Genomic DNA, 17,801 nt, shown 5'->3' with positions numbered 1-17,801 from the left:
CCACCTGAGCCACAAAGTCCCAGGAACAGTGCTGGATACACAATTTGCAGGGTCCAATGGAAAAGGGAAATGCAAGGACCTTTGTTCAAAAGAAAGTGCCACTAAAATCTTTGTTTTTATTTGCATGGTCTCTCTCTCTCAACTTGTCATAGTTTATTATTTTCTACTTCATGTCTTTCAAAGTAAAGAAAAATTAAAATTTTATTTATTTATTTTTTGTGAGGAGGATCAGCCCTGAGCTAACATCCGTGCTAATCCTCCTCTTTTTGCTGAGGAAGACCAGCTCTGAGCTAACGTCTATTGCCAATCCTCCTCCTTTTTTTTCCCCCAAAGCCCCAGTAGATAGTTGTATGTCATAGTTGCACATCCTTCTAGTTGCTGTATGTGGGACGCCGCCTCAGCATGGCCAGAGAAGCGGTGCGTCGGTGCACGCCTGGGATCCAAACCCGGGCCGCCAGTAGCAAAGTGTGCACACTTAACCGCTAAGCCATGGGGCTGGCCCTAAAATTTGAAATTATTGGCATGAATTTTACCATGCATGTTGACACTGCACAGTGCCCATTTTAGAGACACATATCAGACCCTTTAACTAGGATGTGGAATCCCCCAAATCACACAGTTCATAATTTATATCTCGTGAATGCATATATATTTCGTTTTTGCCAGAACAGTGAGGATGCTGTGCAAAACCAACCCAACTGTGTTGATTTCACTCCTTGATAACACACATTTCACCAACACTCTCTACTGGATGAATGTGCTAGAGCTGAAGGGAAAAGGGACTATGAGTTACTGTATCTTTTGCTTTTCTTCTGTGTCGTCACTTTCAGCTTAAGTGGTTGGCCGGTACAGGGAAGTGACATGAGGAAGAAAGGGTGTAATAGGGTTCTAGATTGGTCATTTTGTGTTTCTTACTACACCTGTGCCTTCTTTCTGCATTTGAAGAAAGTTATGGTCGGGCGAGATAACATGTCCCCTTGAGGCTGGCAGCACCCCTGCTGACTCAGTCCTCGATGTAACTTGCTTGCTTTGAGACTCGCTGATCTCCCACACATGGTGGGTCTACCCTAATTCTGCACTCATGGGGCATTGCAGACTCTATACACGAAGGGGGTGGCAAGGAAAAGCAGATATATTCATTGCGTGAATCTGCTCTGTTCATTCATATGCATACTTTACTGTCCCTTTGGACTTCACTTATAAAACACAAGTTCAAAGACAAAATTATTATGAATTTCAAGATGGCGACAGCAGAGTATTAAACCAGGTGTGGGGGCCTTCTGCGCCTGGGGCCCTGCTCAGAAATATTCTCCCGTATACCCAGATATTATCTTGGAGGAAAAGGGGAGAGAAGAAAGTTTCTGCTATGCCTGAAATGAGACTCTTGGTTATTGGGTTCTACTTATAAAATGAAAAATAAAATAACTTAAAAAAAAAAAACAAAAAAAAACCACCTCTCTTCCTGAGATTCATTGCCTTAGTTAAGAGTCCCTTGGTTGCTGAGAGAAAAAGCAAAAGTCATCGTATGTGGATAAAGAAAATGGTTAGAATGTAGAACCCAGGGAAGGATGGAAGTCTGGAGGATTGGCCTAGGAGGTGGAAAGTCTTCAGAAACTATGGTTCCACCTTGGATTTCCTGGGTCTTGTGGATTCTCATCCAGCATCTCTTATTTCCCCTCCTCTCAGGAGATCTGCTTTCTCTGCTTCTCCAGGTGCATGTGACCAAACATGTGAGCCCCTCGGTTCTGAAGCTTACATAGCCTCAGTTCAGCCAAATGGCACAAAGAATAGCATCTCTTTCCCCCAGGCCGTATTTTTGGTAGAGAGATGTCATTGGCCAGATGTGTATCAGGATCCATCCCTGGTCCAACTGATAATGAATGACGAGGGGCGGGCGCCAAGGCCTAAAAGCTCGTGGGCTGGACAAATACTCCTGAAGTTTTCTGCTGCACCTTTTGTACTTGACTCAATGTCCTGTGCATAAAGAAGAATCATAATTAATAATAATCAGGTCACAGTTCCTCAGCCCATACTGTGCCAGAGTCTTTGCTAGTCATGTTCTATTCCTCATCTCAGTCTCCACCATAAATTCTCTGAAGTAGGTAAAGAAAGTGGCCTCACACACATTAAGACACTTTCCCCAGATGACCTGGACAATAAGGGAGCAAAGGAAGGAAATCCAGCTCAGTGCTGTACCCTTAACCGTGTTATTGGGAGAAATAGACAAAGGCTGGTTTTAGTATATGCTCTGTTGAGAGCCTGTGATCATTATCCATTTTCCCATGGTTGTGTGGTGGCTGTTCTCAGAGTTGAGAAAACTGATCCTTCATTTTGTTCAGGGAACCCAATTAAATTGATAGCAGCAATTAAGCACAGTAGATTCTCAGAAATGTTTGCCCTTCGTTAATGACTGTCTGTCAGAAGAGTGGTCACACATCCTCCGAGATGATGTGTGTGATCCTACAAAAATTGATGCCAGGTGGATCTGACCTGCCTGCGCAAATAGGTTTCCTCCGTCTTTAAGATATTTGTTTTCTATAACTGTTTCCAGCGTGCCCCCTGCTGGCTGATGGGCATTGTCCATCGCAAATCGCAGAAGGATGCTGCCAGCCAGTGAGAAGCCACAATTCCCAGGGTTGAGAGAACCCAGGGGGTCTCAATTTCACGCAGCCTTAGCCCAGTTAGAAACCAGATGACCCTCTCACTGTCCAAATTTTACTTTTCCCATATCACCTCTAGAGAGAAGCAGAAAGTTTTCAAATCAGATTTTTATCATCTGCTTGAATCTACACGTGCTGCATTGAAAAGGCTGCTTTGTGTTCCTTACTTAAGTTGTGACTGAAATCTCGCTGTATAATTAAATATGTAAACATCTAAAAGAGGATAACTTAGATAATGGTGGTCATTTTTGGCTCTTTCATCTCTTTCCTCCTTCACCTTTACTCTGTAAAATGCTTATTGATTTCAAAGATAGATGAATTATATTCTGTCCTGAATAAAAGTCAAATGGTTATGGAGTAGAGGTACTTGTTTAGACTGTTTTTAATGTTTTTTTTTTTTAAATGTTCACTGAGGTACCAAATAGCCATTACTTTACTAAGTCCACTTTATGAACTCATTTTTTTTAGTGAAGAAAGCTAAATTTTAAAAATATGCATAATTTCTATATTCACTAGTATAATCATCTATTCATTAGCGCCCATAATTAGAGGTACTGCTAATGTAACCTCTAGGACATGAAAGTAGGCTTTAAAACTGTGTTTGTGTGTGGATACATGCATGCACTTAAGGGGGAATAATTATTTCACAAAAGAAGTGTAAGTTCTTTCTGTTGAAATTTAGTTTTTTAAGAAATAAAATATTCTTATATACAAAGAAACATATCATAGAAAATCTAGAAAATACAAATACAAATTTAGAAAAACAAAATATTGACTACCAATGTAAAACTAATGTGTATGATATATATAACACACATATTGGTAATTTACTTTTAGAGATTTCTATCTCAAATTTTAATTCAAAGCATTGTATAAAAAGTCATATGAGAGAATTTAACCAGATAACTTCTAATAACGGAATTGATTGTATAGTCAATGACCTAATATTGTTAAATGTACATAAGACTCCTTTTTGCGTATCTTGTGTCCAGACATCTTATCGATAACCCAGACTCGTGAGTATCATTTTAGCACATAACAGTACCCACTTGTGAGTAATTAGAGAACAAAGATTATGTTAGATATTGATGTTTTATTATTTACTAGGCTTTTTCACCACCTAAGTGATGTCTTCACACCAGTTTTAACAACCAAGCTGTTTGATTTTGTGTCTTAATAAATGTATAAATTATGATATGCCATGGGCCTTAATGCTAGAAGTATTTAATGCATGAAGAGTGAAGGGGAGAAAGACTATACTCTACCCACTCTGCGTCCTTTCTGGCTAGGCTACAAATTAAATTGACATGAGACCGAATAGCAGGAGAGAATCAAACAAAGCTTTAATAACATGTATACGTGGGAGAAACCAGGGAAACTGAGTTCCTCAACAAATGGTGGAGGTTTTCACCTTAAATAGATTTAGGTGAAGACAAAGAAGGGTGTTGGGGGTGGGGGAGTCAGCCATGGGAGACCACTAGAAAGCACAACAATCAAGAATATGCAGATTTAAGTCCTCGCCTTCCGGACTGATAAGAGTTTCTAGAGATAAGGTCATCCCCCCCTCTTTCCAGTACAGAGAGGGAGATACCTTTACAAATGGAAATTTCCCTTACAAATGTAAATGTTTGTTCTTAGCAAGGACCCTCCCAGTCTATCGATAAAATAACCAAGGTAAAAAAAAGACATATTTTGAGGTGGCCAATTTTGATCTCCCACAAGAGCAAGGATGCCTGTAAAGTAATATGGTAGTTTTTATTAACACACCAATCAGAGCTCATACTTTCAAGTATTTTATTGAACATGGTCGTGAACATGAATTGTCTCCATAATCTATGACTGTATTTCTATGAGTGTATTCATTCAGCAGTGTTGATGGCAAGTGCTCTGTTTGCTGGCATTTTCACAGGCCCTGTGATGTCATAATGCATGAGCAGGTAGGCTGCCATCTCCTGGGGGAGAAAGATGACACCAGCTGTTGTAAGACAGGAGCTTAAACCTTAACAGGAAGGTGGCACAGAGTGATATGGGATCCTACCCAACCGAGTCCCTGGGTTGACTTCTTATGTAAAAACAACATGACTTCTAAGCTGAATGCTGGCCAATGGAATTAGGGGGTCTGGGTGAAGAATTGAGTAAGCTCGTTAATTGAGACCATATCATAGTCAGGAAAAGGAGAGAGCTCTTTTGGAATTGTCTTCAAAAGTTTAGGGTATTATATTGACTAACCCATAGAGAGGCAAATGATGAACATTTGATGTAAATTGGATTCTTTTTCTCTAGGCTACAGTGAAGACTGAATACCTGCTAGTTCAGTAAAGTAGCAGAGTCATACTTACCTTTAAAAAGCCCCAGGATTTAGCAGAGGGAATGGCATGCAGTAGGTGCTCAATGAATGCTTCCTGTTAATCGACTACAAGAGGTCTGACAAAATGGTTAATGCACAACTGGAAAATTCTAGTTCTGGTTTAAAACCAGGTAAGTCTGAGTGCTGAGACTGACTTTTTTTGTGTAGCTTGCTAATTTATTCTGTTGCTTCCAGGAGCTCTTCAGTGATATGCGACTCATTTGAACAAGAGAAGCCAGTCTGCTGAGTCATATGGAACATGCCTCTAATATTCAAGGTGAGTACTTTGATAAGGACCGTAAGTATTTAGATTTTAAAATTCACATATATTTGTTTTAAGTCAAATCAGTTTGATTTAAAATGCTTTATTTTAAAATGACGATTTAAAATGATTTATCAATGCATGTGCATTGATACATTTACATACATACACGCTCTCACAGACTAGAAGTTCAATTGACCTGGCTTAGGATAAGTCAGCATTTGTTTTACCATGCAGACTGTCTAGTTCAAATCCAGGCTTTACCACTTATAGCTGTGTGACCTTGGGAAGGTTATTTAACCTCTCATTCCTCAATTCCTTAATTGATACATTATGGATAATGACTACACCTAAATTATAGAATGTGTATGAGGCTAAATGAGTTAATATATGTATGGAGCATAGAATACTGTTTGTCACATAGTAAGAACTGTTTAACTATTGTATGGTTATCCTAAACCATAACACTAGTATCATTAAAAACATGTAATTTACCAGATCAAAATAATCTATAAGATGTTTGTTAATATATACAAGAAGATAAGATTATACTTAAAATTTAAAATGTTTCTGAAGTCAAATGAGTTAAATGCAAAGAGCATAGAATACTATTTATCACATTATTATCCTTAACCCTAATAATATTAATATTAAAAACATTTAGATTACTCAAACTAATATTTTAAAATAGTTTACCATTTAGCATGAAGGTTTTGATTATTTTTAATGTTTTAAATATGTGGAAAATATGAATTACTAAAATGAGAATGAAATTATATGGTTAAAATGAAAAAGCAGTAATTTAGAATATCTTTTCTCTCTTTAGATGAAAAATATACCCTCAAGAAATCCAATTCCTTGGAACTGAATACATTTTAAAATTCTAATTCATTTTTCTTGCAATTTATAGATCTGGCATTATTAAAATATTCATATCTTTGAGCTAATGTGGCATAACAAATTTAATTTGCAAAACAAAGCTGACATGACTAGAACATGATCCATAATCACTTTTTTTCCTTAAGCCTCGTGTTGCAGGCGCTCCATTAGAAAGATAGACAAGTCGGTCTTATTTTATAACTCCACAGAACTTTACAGATAAATAAACTCATAGGAAATCATAAAATAATAGAATTTTGGAACAAAACGTTTCCTCAGAATTTATGTGTGTCATTGTTTCTCAGTTGAGTAGGGTACAACCCCACTGCCCTTGGCAAGGTTGTTTGAAATGTATGGGGGGGCTTTGGGCTGTTAGTTTTCACCAGGAAGTCTTCATGGCACCATGAAACCTGATGCCTGTGAAAGAGTGGGGGAATGGAGGAGGACTGGGTAGAAACAGCCACAGATTGCATTGCTGGTCAACGGGGAGCTCCAATGCAAAGATTGCCCTGTAAAGTAGCAATGCGTTGGGCAGAAATGTCCAGACCCTAGACTGATAACCATACTCCACCATTGGCTGGCAGCTGCCCAAGGAGAGTGTGGCCTTGATTTAAACATGACAGCAGATCCCGAGGGGCTGCGGTTGGAGGCTGCCCGCCCACTGCACTCCTTGCAGCTGACCAACAACTTCTTTCTGGAAGGCAGATCTGAGCAGCCCATCTCCAGGGCTGCTAGTCACCTAGGTTTCTAAATCAAGGTAAGCATCTACCCAGAGTCTGATTGTTTACTGTATAGACCAAGGAGTACCAGAGGTCAATGGTGGTACATTTCTGGGGTATCTGATTGCATATAGTGTCTTATTTGAAGATTATTCATGTTTCATTTTGGTTTTTTTGGGAGATGGTGTGGGAAGAGGGTAAAGATTAGCACAAAGGGTTTTATTGTAATTAAGCTTGTCTATTTGAAGGGCCATTTACTCTGCATATAGCAGGGATTATTATTATTAGTTCTAGTAGTAGGAGTAATTATGGTAGTAAAAGGAGGGGAGCGAGGAGGAGAAGCAGTAATAGTAGTAATAATTAATAATTAATAATAATGTTAATATTTGTTGGGCATCATGCTAAGGCCCGCCATGTAAAATCTCATGCAGTATTTACAACACTACAAAGCAAGTATCAGTATTGTTCTGATTTTGGAGGTAATATAGAGAGAGGTTAAATAACTTGTCCCAGCTTATCGAGCTGATAAGTGATAGAAATGGAGTTCAGACCTATGTAGTAGGAATCCCATGTACCTGCTGCTGTCTTCTACCATTTACAATCAAGACATGGGCTGGATTATTCTATATGCTCATTGTATAATGTAACTTGTAACTATAGATTTAATCTTTCATGCCTCAATTTCCTCACCTATAGAAAGTCAGTAATAATAATAACCAACCCGACTTTCTCATGGGATTAAGGTGAGAAAAAAAAAAGAGATGATGTTGAGAAAGTGTTTTGTAAACCATAAACTCTTTATAAATGTTGGTTGTTATCTTACTGGCATTAAATATTTTGTGTTCTAGATATATGCAGTTATAAAACTTTGACAATAGCGAGTGCCGTAAATTCATCTCAGGAATTGGGATCCCAGAATTGGAGAGCTGGAAAAGGCTTTGGAGATGATGCAGTTCAGTGGTTCTCAACCCAGCTGCACATTTATATCACTTGGGGAACTTTAAAAAACTTTTATGCCCCAGATTCACCCCACTTTCAGAAATCTTATTTAATTGGTCTGGAGTCGGGCCTAGGCATCTAAGTATATGTATATGGATAAGCGTATGTATTTATCCATGAAAATATGTGTATGTGTATATAGGTATATATATATATGCTTTTGTGTGTCTATGTTCTCCCAAGATGATTCTAATGTGTAGTTGGGGCAAAAATGACTGAATTGGACCAAGAAGCTTCTTTCTCAAAATTGGGGTAACCGTATGTCTACGTAGGACAGTTCCAGTTGACGCCTGTTGCCCAGTATCCATCTGGTTAGCCCACCCCCTTCCTCTCTCAGGTGTGGTGGTTTGGATGATAAATTATATCGTCTGCCAGCTGATAAGGAACTGATGCCTTGGGAGGCTATTTTCCTTCTACAAAGGAAGTGAATATAATGTCCACCCTGGGCTTTTAGGGATTACCTGAGACTCATGTTGAACACCATGGGAGTGAGGAGGATGCTTCTTGAGATTCTTTTTTTTTTTTTAAAGATTTTATTTATTTATTTTTCCCCCAAAGCCCCAGTACATAGTTGTCTGTCATAGCTGCACATCCTTCTAGTTGCTGTATGTGGGACGCGGCCTCAGCATGGCTGGAGGAGTGGTGCCTCGGTGCGCACCCGGGATCCGAACCCGGGCCGCCGGCAGCGAAGCGCACGCACTTAACCGCTAAAGCCACGGGGCCGGCCCTTGAGATTCTTAAGCTGAGAGAATTTCTTAATTTTTCTATGATGAAAAGAACTCTTTAAAATAGAAATATGCTCTGTTTCCATGTAACCCAACTAAGTTTTGCAATACTGAAGTCTCTCTTCCCACCTGATTCATTTTTGCACAGAACATTTGATCATTGTTTATAATTGCTGAAAGCATCTTCTCTTGAATGCTATCGGTTGTTATTTAGGAAATTAAATTTAGAAAACAAATCAACAGCTTTATCAACTGTCTGAATACTAGTTTTCCGAATGTCACACATGGCAATGTGGATCCCGCTGGATATGACATGCCTAATGACATTTATGAAACCTCTGACCAAAAGGAAATTTGACATTGAGCATGAGATTTGACCTTCAGTTTCTCTGACAGGTGATGATGCAGTCTTTGTGGTTGAGACTTTCTCAGCCAATGTCAAATTCGATTTGGCATTAAGGTCAGGATAACCCAGAATATACATGCCCCAGAATAATTAAGATACTCTTCAGCAAGTGGTCGGGCTTTTAAAGGATACACAAGAGGTATGTATTCAGTACACATAGAAATCCATGGATGTGGGCATATTGCTATGGTACTAGTAAGAATTTCTTCTCGTCATTGGGCAGATCGTTCCAGGATGACCCAATCAGAAGTGCAGATCTAGGAAAACAAAGACTGGCCTTCAGAGACGTTGCAATTGAACTCTGAGTGAAACCAAGGGTAGTAGCAGTTCACATCACTCAGCATTACTAACTTTACTTGGTTGTGGAATCCAGAGATTGTATGGTATCCCGAAGAGCCAATGCAGTATCCCGGAGGAAACTGGAGTATTCACAGTTTTGCTCGTATACGATCATGTGTGAAAGTCAGAGATTGATTTTGACCGGTCAGAGATTCCTTCTTTTACAAGTCTCAAAAAACCCTTCGCAAAATATGCTGACACTTTCCTTGATTTCAGAAGTCCGATGGTAACAGTGTTGATGTTGGGAACTGTGTTATGAAAGTGCAAAACGGCTCCTCAACCATCAGGGCTCTCTTGTTATTCACAAAAGAAAGGTATAACTCATATTATTAGGATTTAGAGTCCAGAAAATTCATACTCTTATATTACCTAATTTAAAAAGGAAAGGTCAACAGATTTCCCCAGACATTGTCTGTGGAAAGGAGACAATTAAAAGAGACATTTAATGCTATTCCGAATGTATTTCCTGATTCTTACAAGACCTGCTGGGTGCCCTTCCCCTGGATTCTTAGTGCCCCGTGCACATTCTTTTATCATGATTCACAGCACATTGCACTGTAAGTATGTGTTTGCAAGTCTTTGTCTAGCACTAGACTGGAGAGCAGAAACCATGTCAGACTTATATTTGCATCCCCAGCACCTAGCAAAGAAATTAACACATAGTGGATATACAAAAAACCTTGAGTTTTTAATAATTGTTTTAAATAACTGATCATAAAATGAACAGGAGCTTAAGTATCCAATCAAGAATTATGTCGTTAGAGATGACACATACTCAGTGAGCTATGATATTTAGGCTGAAACAAAAATATAAAATGAAACATCGTGGAAACTAGACATTTCCTATGAATAAGGCACTTAAACTCATTCAGTCTTTGGAGAGAATCAACTCCTTACTATACCTGCTTGGGATGGCTTAACAAAATCTGGTTTCACTCAAACTGATCAATATATTTTAATGACTCCACTGCAGATGCTGAAACAGTCATACTCATCAAAGTTCATTTTGAGTTAATCCGATCAGTGTGGAATGTCTTTCAACATGGTAATGGCCAAAGCTTCATGGATACACTTTCTGGAATAATGTGATCATGAGCTCAAACAAGGATGACCTAATGCAAAGATTTTAAGAAGTCCTAGGAAATTCTGGCTCATTATCCGGGTGACAATCACAGCATACACAAAAAATGAAAGTGGATCACTACCACCACTGTCACCTTCTTAGAATGCCTCACCAGTGACAGCCCGTTTCAAAGAGTCCATTCAGTTGTCAACTCCAAAATGTAAGAACTCTGAGCCTTCCTGAGTCTGTTAGACTTTCAACGTGTTTTTCTCACACGAAGGGATCCATTTCTGAGCCATTGTGTCACATTCGTTGTAAAGAAAAAGAGAAGTATATATAGACAGTTGGACTCCTGAACAGGAAAGTGCCTTTTGTAATATCAAGCAGTTACTGATTTCCCTGTGTGTGTTCAAAACAGTGTGAACCACCTGGCTGGGTTCAGTTGTGCCTGAACCATAAAACGCCAGATGGCCCCCAGACACCAGCCTTGCTTACTCATCAAAAGCAGCGTTGTCTCTATACCAGCATAGTGCACACATTGATGAAGTTATGCTGTTATCGGGGGACGTTTTATAACCACTCCAGCTTCTACGCCGTTACCATTCGTAATGTTTGCAGACCACTTTGGGGTTTTTTTCTCCAAGGATAAATCAATCCATTTAATCTTGTTATCAGCTATACATCACTGAGGTATTTTGCTCTGTGGTTTTATCGGTTTACAAGATGAATGAAACGCTTCCTTTTGGATCTCCAGCCAGCATATGACGCAAGAACCACTTGGCAACCTCAGGCTCCTGGGAGCCCCGTCACACACCTGGCTCTCTGACCTCTAGGCCATCAACATTGTTTTTTTTAATTAATAGGGATTTGGAACTATGTTGCTGTTCAAAAACCAGATTTTAGAGAAAAATTTTCCTGAAATTAGCCCTGGGCAAGGAGGCAGAGTTGACTAACCCGCCTCGCGTTTCTTCAGAGGTCTTTTCTTTGCCTTTCTGCTTGAAGAAGAGGAGTGATATCCACTGCTCTCCACCATCCTCCATGAAGAAAATCTTGCAAATAATTCACTTTACAATTTACCAATAGCAGTACTTTATTTTATACGACATGAATAAAGGTGATTATATTTCTGTTTTTCAAAATAAATTTCATCTGAATAATATTTGTTCTGTTATTTCTTCATTTCAGTCCTTCATATTTTTTCATCTCAAAAATATAATGCATTTTAGAAGCAAGAGGCTTTGCCATTGTCCAGTTCTAATTTTCCAAACATACATTTCTAAGATGATTTAAAAAGTCACACATTTTGGCTTTTGCACAAGCAATTGAGTTACATTTCCCAGGAATAAAACTTTTTTTCAGCAAAATCTATACTATAATAGCCATGATACGATCAATTTCAGATTTCAAAATGATGAGGAAATCAGTTATTAAATTAATTTTGAGAAGTGTTACTTGAGAGCTGCCTGCTGCTCTAGCAATAGTGATAGTGTATACCTTTCTTCAGTGGAGAACTTATTAGAATAGGTGTTTATTATTTATTTATTTATTTTTTGTGAGGAAGATCAGCCCTGAGCTAACATCCATGCCAATCCTCCTCTTTTTGCTGAGGAAGACTGGCCCTGAGCTAACATCTATTGCCAATCCTCCTCCTTTTTTTACCTTTTTCTCCCCAAAGCCCCAGTAGATAATTGTATGTCATAGTTGCATTTCCTTCTAGTTGCTGTATCTGGGACGCCGCCTCGGCATAGCCTGACAAGCGGTGCGTCGGTGCGCGCCTGGGATCTGAATCAGGGCCGCCAGTAGCGGAGCGTGCACACTTAACCGCTAAGCCATGGGGCCGGCCCCTAGAATCAGTTTTTTAAATGGCTTGATATGCGGTCTATGGTGAGTGCAAGACCTGAGAATTCATTTGTTTCTTCAGCCTTTTAATCAGATTCTAGTAGAGATGTGGCTTCCTATTCCTAGAAAACTGGTTTCGCACAATAATTGTGAATATTTTTTTTTATTTCACAGACCTGTATGCTCTGGTAAGTTCAAGATTTCACATAGAGCTTAATAAAATTTGTTGCAGTGTTTGGTGACTCTCCAGGGCTACATCGGTTCGTCCTTGTCCAAACTGTCAAGAAACCATCATAGCCTCTTGAAATCAGGGTGCTGTCCACACTCCACACAGGTTGTGGTAGCTCCTCTCTGGCATGGCGTCTGATTTTATTGCTGCCCTTCTCTGGGCAGAAGGTCCACCTGCTCTCGAATCCCATTAAACTCAAAGTCATAAGGAGAGCAAAATTTTGTGACTGTAAACACAGTTTCTTATCTTTCATATCTATCCAGATATCTGTTACACTGCAAGGAATCTCCATCAGTTAAAACTAGTAGAGTACAGATGGCAAGCAAATATATGAAAAGAGGCTCCACACCCTATGTCATCAGGGAAATGCAAATTAAAACAACAGTGAGACACCACTACAGAACTGTTAGCATAGTAGGAATCCAAAACACTAACAGTGCCATACAGTGGCCAGGATGTGGAACAAGAGGAGCTCTCATTCATTACTGATGGGAACGCAAAATGGTACAGCTGCTTTGGAAGAGAGTTTGGTGGTTTCTCACTAAACTAAACGTATTCTCACCATACGCTCCAGCAATCGTGCTCCTTGGTATTTATCCAAAGAAGTTAAAGGCTTATGTCTACACAAAATCTGCACATGGATATTTATAGCGGCTTCATTCATAATTGCCAAAACTTGGAAGCAACCAAGATGTCCTTCAGTAGGTGAATGGATAAATAAACTGTGGTACATCCAGACAGTAGAGTATTATTCAGTGCTAAAAATTAACAAACTATCAAGCCGTGGAAAACATAGGGGGACCTGAAATGTGTATTACTAAGTGGAAGAAGCTAATCTGAAAAGACTACATACTGTATGATTTCAACTCTCTGATATTCTGGAAAAGGCAAAACTGTGGAGACAGTAAAAAGATCAGTGGTTGCCAGGGGTTGGAGGGAGGGATCGATGAATAGGCAGAGCACAGAGGATTTTTAGGGCAGTGAAACTACTCTATATGATACCCTAATGATGGATACATGTGATTATACATTTATCTGATCCCATAGAATGTACACCACCAAGAGTGAACCCTAATGTAAACTATGGACTCTGGGTGATAAAGATGTGTCGATGTAGATTCATCGATTGTAAATGATGTACCACTCTGGTTGGTAATGGGGAAAGCTGTGCATGTGTGGGGGCGGAGCGTCCATGGGAACTCTCTGTACCTTCCTCTCAATTTTATGGTGAACCTAAAACTGCTCTAAAAAATTTAGTCTTGGGGCCGGCCCGGTGGTGCAAGCGGTTAAGTGCGCGCGCTCCGCTGCGGTGGCCCGGGGTTCGCCGGTTTGGATCCGGGCGTGCACTGACACACTGCTTGGCAGGCCATGCTGTGGCGGCGTCCCATATAAAGTGGAGGAAGATGGACATGGATGTTAGCCCAGGGCCAGTCTTCCTCAGCAAAAAAAAAGGAGGATTGGCAGATGTTAGCACAGGGCTGATCTCCTCACACATACAAAAAAATTTAGTCTTAATAAAAACAAAAACAAAAAACCTCGTGGAATAATCACATTTTGGTGTAGCATGACTGATGATTTTTAGAGATTGGAGCCTTAATTTATTGTATTTAAATGTAATTTAACCCTCTGGTTGTTTTAAAATTACAAATACTCTGTGTTCTCTATCTTGGTTGTCTGCATAGTTTCTTTGTAGACATTCTAGCTGTATGCTCTTGTTTGGCTTATTTTGTGAGTCCATGTATATATCCTGGATACAGAAACGTGTTTTCTGCCTGTGCCTTCCAGACTGCATTCCCAGCCTTTGCCTGTGTTGCCTTTAAACTGTATGAGCCTGCCCCTTGCTACGTACCGGCACAGGTCAGTCACCTACTCGGCTGCTACACCTTACCAGGTGCCTCTAATTTGAACTTATGCTCTAAGATCCATGGGAACCCATATTTCCCTCTTTTGTCCAAATATGTGGAGTTTTAATAATTTCAGGAATGATTTGCTGTGTCCACTTTGAGCCAGGTTTTCCACTAAACACTAAACATGACAATATCATTTACTCTGCCTAACAGCTTAGGCAAGAGCTGGGCAGTCATTTTATCCCTTTTTTGAGATCAGGAACCTGAAGTTTGCTGAAGTTAAGTAACTTTCCCAAGGTTATGCAGCTAGTAATTGGAAAGAGCTATGTAGTCCTAAAACCCATACTTTTAATCACCGTGATGCCTCCTGGTTGAGAACTTTGCTTTCAGCACTTGATGTCCTCCAGTCCTAATGAAGTCTAATGAGGCTTGGCCCCTGGCCACGTTTTCAGCAGCAGCATTGAGTGTTTCTGTATCTGTGTACTGAATTTCAGTCAAAGTTGTTTCTTCTTCCTCCATGACCTTGTTCTTTTATGGATTCCTTATTTGCACATGTGGTTCCCTTGGTTTTGCTACCAACTTCCCCTCCCCTGTCCATTTTGTTAACTCCTTACCCTATGGCCCCCACTTCAAACATGACGTCTCCTGCCACGCTTCCTTGTTCTAAGCTCTGTGATGTCACTCCAGGCATGGAATGTGGTTGCTTTCCAGTATGAATCTGTGTTATACTATGAATTCCTTAAAGACAGGCTCAGGTTTCATTCATCTTTGTATCTCCAACATCTCATGCAGTGGTAAGACCTTGATAACGATGTAATAGATATTTGCTGAAGTTATTCGAATTAACGTTTCCTGCCACTTTGCTCCCACAGCCCTGTTTGACTCTAATTCTTACTGTCACATCATCACAAGGTCATAGCATCTAAGAGCATCCTTCCACTACATCTTCTCCCCTGTCTTAAAATTGATCAACTCCACATCTCGTCTCTTCTGGTGTGGGTTGTGGGCACCTTATGTGCAGGTTGTCCTCAGGGCTTTTGCTCATCTGATTTGCCCTGTCTAGAAACCCTTATCCCCCACCCCAGCTTACCCTCCATCAGATTCCATGTGTCTTCCTTTTCTGTCAGTGTCTGCCTGGGCTCCTCTCTTTGCCTGGTGCTTCCCTGGGCTCTTTCTTGGTGATGCTTGTACCCTGTGGAATGATGTCACTGGTATGGCCAGGAGACCAGATTGTGTTTGGTTGCCTGTATTCCCAGAGAGATAGATCAGAAACACCTGTCTGTCTTTCATCTCTTGGTGTAGTCTTCATCAGTAATGGCAAGGTACCCCATGTTACTCTGTCAGTAATCCCCAGTAACCTCGTATTCAGCATCTGGTGATCTTATTAGAAGATCGCTGTCATTCTTTCCCTCTCTCTCCCCCACTTTCTCCATCCCTCCTTCTTCCTTTCTCTCTCTCTCTTTAAATGTTGGTCTTTGATCTTCAAATTAAAAGATAAAAATAAATTAAAAATAAATAAGTAGAAATTAAAAATGAAATAGAAATAGTTAAAAGATAGTAATAATAATATAATAATAAAAGGATCGCCATTGGTGGGCCCTTATAAGAAGACCCCCCTTTTTTTGTCCATCCTTGACTCTCCATCACCATCTTTCTTCACCTTCCACCATCCCATATGTCAAGCACCTAATGAACTTATATTATCAATTTTCAAGGATCACGGGTTTTCTTTTGCCTCTCTGCTTTTGTACAAACTGTTTGCTTCACTGAACATGCCCTTCATCCTCCCTTGTCTTATTTGTGTGCCTGGAATTTCCCCGCCGGTGCTTTGAGTCCCTTCCTTTGAGTCCCTTTGAGCTACAGAGTCCCTTCCTTTGCCTTGGCATCTCAAATTGTGTTCTTACTAGTTGAGGCAGACATAGATGCTCCTTCCTTCCTGTCTTCTTGATCCCCTATTATAACATGTATCAACTGGTTCATGACTGCTTATTTACATAAATATATTTATGTATATCACTGCTTATTTACATACAGATTTTGGATTTTATCCTGTTCCTCTTTGTATCCTAATACCATGCAATGTGCCTACTACATCCCGGCCAGGAAATAGTTACTGAAAGGTCTTTCCAGCTGCAGACAGACTGTAAAGACATGACTCCTTATTCAGCCTTGGGCTACCTTTTGATGGAAAAGAAGTGACTTTCCTTCATGAACAATAAGTACAAACATCAACATCTATAATTTTTGCTTCAACATTGAATTGCTTATTTTTAAAAAAAATCTTCCCATTTTTATGAGTTTGCAAGAGCATGTAAATAAGTTAGTGACTTTCACCCAAACTATAATGAGAAAGCTGGTAATTTCCTTTAGGTATGTGTTGGTAGAGTTTCATTAGGATGGGGTTATATGTTTCTTTAAAAAAGCAAGTGTTTTAAAGTGCTGTAGAGGGTTCTGATTTGAGCAGTTCCTGAGTGCCGTGATTTAGTGGAAACACACTAGGCTGGCTTTTCTGAGATGAAGTTGATGTCTCAGTTTTGCCTTCCATCAGATGTGTGACCTGGACATGTCCCTTAAATATACAGCTCCCTCACTTGTAAATTATAGTATCTCATGTCATAATTTTACGAGAGATCATTTGAAGATGCTTTATAAACATAAAGTAGCAGGGCTGGCCCTCTGGCATAGTGGTTAAGTTCACATGCTCTGCTTCGGTGGCCTGGGGTTTGCGGGTTCGGATCCCAGGCACAGACCTACACACTGCTCATGAAGCCGTGCTGTGGAGGTGTCCTACGTGCAAAATAGAGGAAGATGGGCATGGATGTTAGCTCAGGGACGATCTTCCTCAAGCAAAAAGAGGAAGATTGGCAACAGATGGTAGCTCAGGGTCAAACTTCTTCACCAAACAAGCCAAAAAACGTAAAGTAGCATAAAAACATAAGGGTTTAATAATGTCTAGTTACTTATATTTATTTCACTGCATTTTCCAATATGTATACTTCAGCTGCTTCTTAATGATCTTACTGTATTTTTATCTTCTTCCTTCGTCTCCTTTCTTCCTCTTCCCCCATCCCCTCCCCCCTCCTCATCTTCCTCCTCCTCCTCCTCCTCCTCCCCCTAGTCCTTCTCCTTCTTGTCTTTTCCAAACGATGCCTTCTAGTGACCTGTGCTCACCTGGGTATGAGGTCTTTGTTCTACAGCTCATTGAGATGCTCCCTACAATAGGAAACTTGAGTAATTTTTGTTTGAAGAGATTTTTCTCTAGAAAGGAACAACAATAGATAAAATGAAAGGCAAATAACATTGATGGGGCAGTTCTACCTCTCAGCAGGCAGCATTCCTGCTGCTTTCTGCCCAGTGATTCACTGGCTCCTCTCAGCGGCCCTCAGGGTTGAACAACCAGCTTCCCTTTACAGGGCGGAACATAGCCAGCCTGACACCCTGTGCCTGTCAGACCCAAAGCCTGCGCAAGAGACTTTAATGCCTGCCT

General features: G+C 40.1%; 1 long non-coding RNA gene across 1 annotated transcript in view; it reads left to right on the top strand.

Moving 5' to 3' along the window:
• Positions 1-17,801, top strand: part of LOC147912026 (uncharacterized) — a 98,642-nt gene that overhangs the window by 9,545 nt on the left and 71,296 nt on the right. Inside the window, exon 2 of the long non-coding RNA XR_015550387.1 lies at positions 5,203-5,284. This is a non-coding gene — a long non-coding RNA (uncharacterized LOC147912026). The remainder of the gene's footprint in view (positions 1-5,202; positions 5,285-17,801) is intronic.

Source organism: Ceratotherium simum, chromosome X, assembly GCF_057802395.1.
Source record: "Ceratotherium simum simum isolate JZ-2026a chromosome X, ASM5780239v1, whole genome shotgun sequence".
NCBI lineage: Eukaryota > Metazoa > Chordata > Mammalia > Perissodactyla > Rhinocerotidae > Ceratotherium > Ceratotherium simum.
The sequence above is the reverse complement of the archived record's forward strand: the minus strand, read 5'-3'. Positions and strand labels throughout refer to the sequence as shown.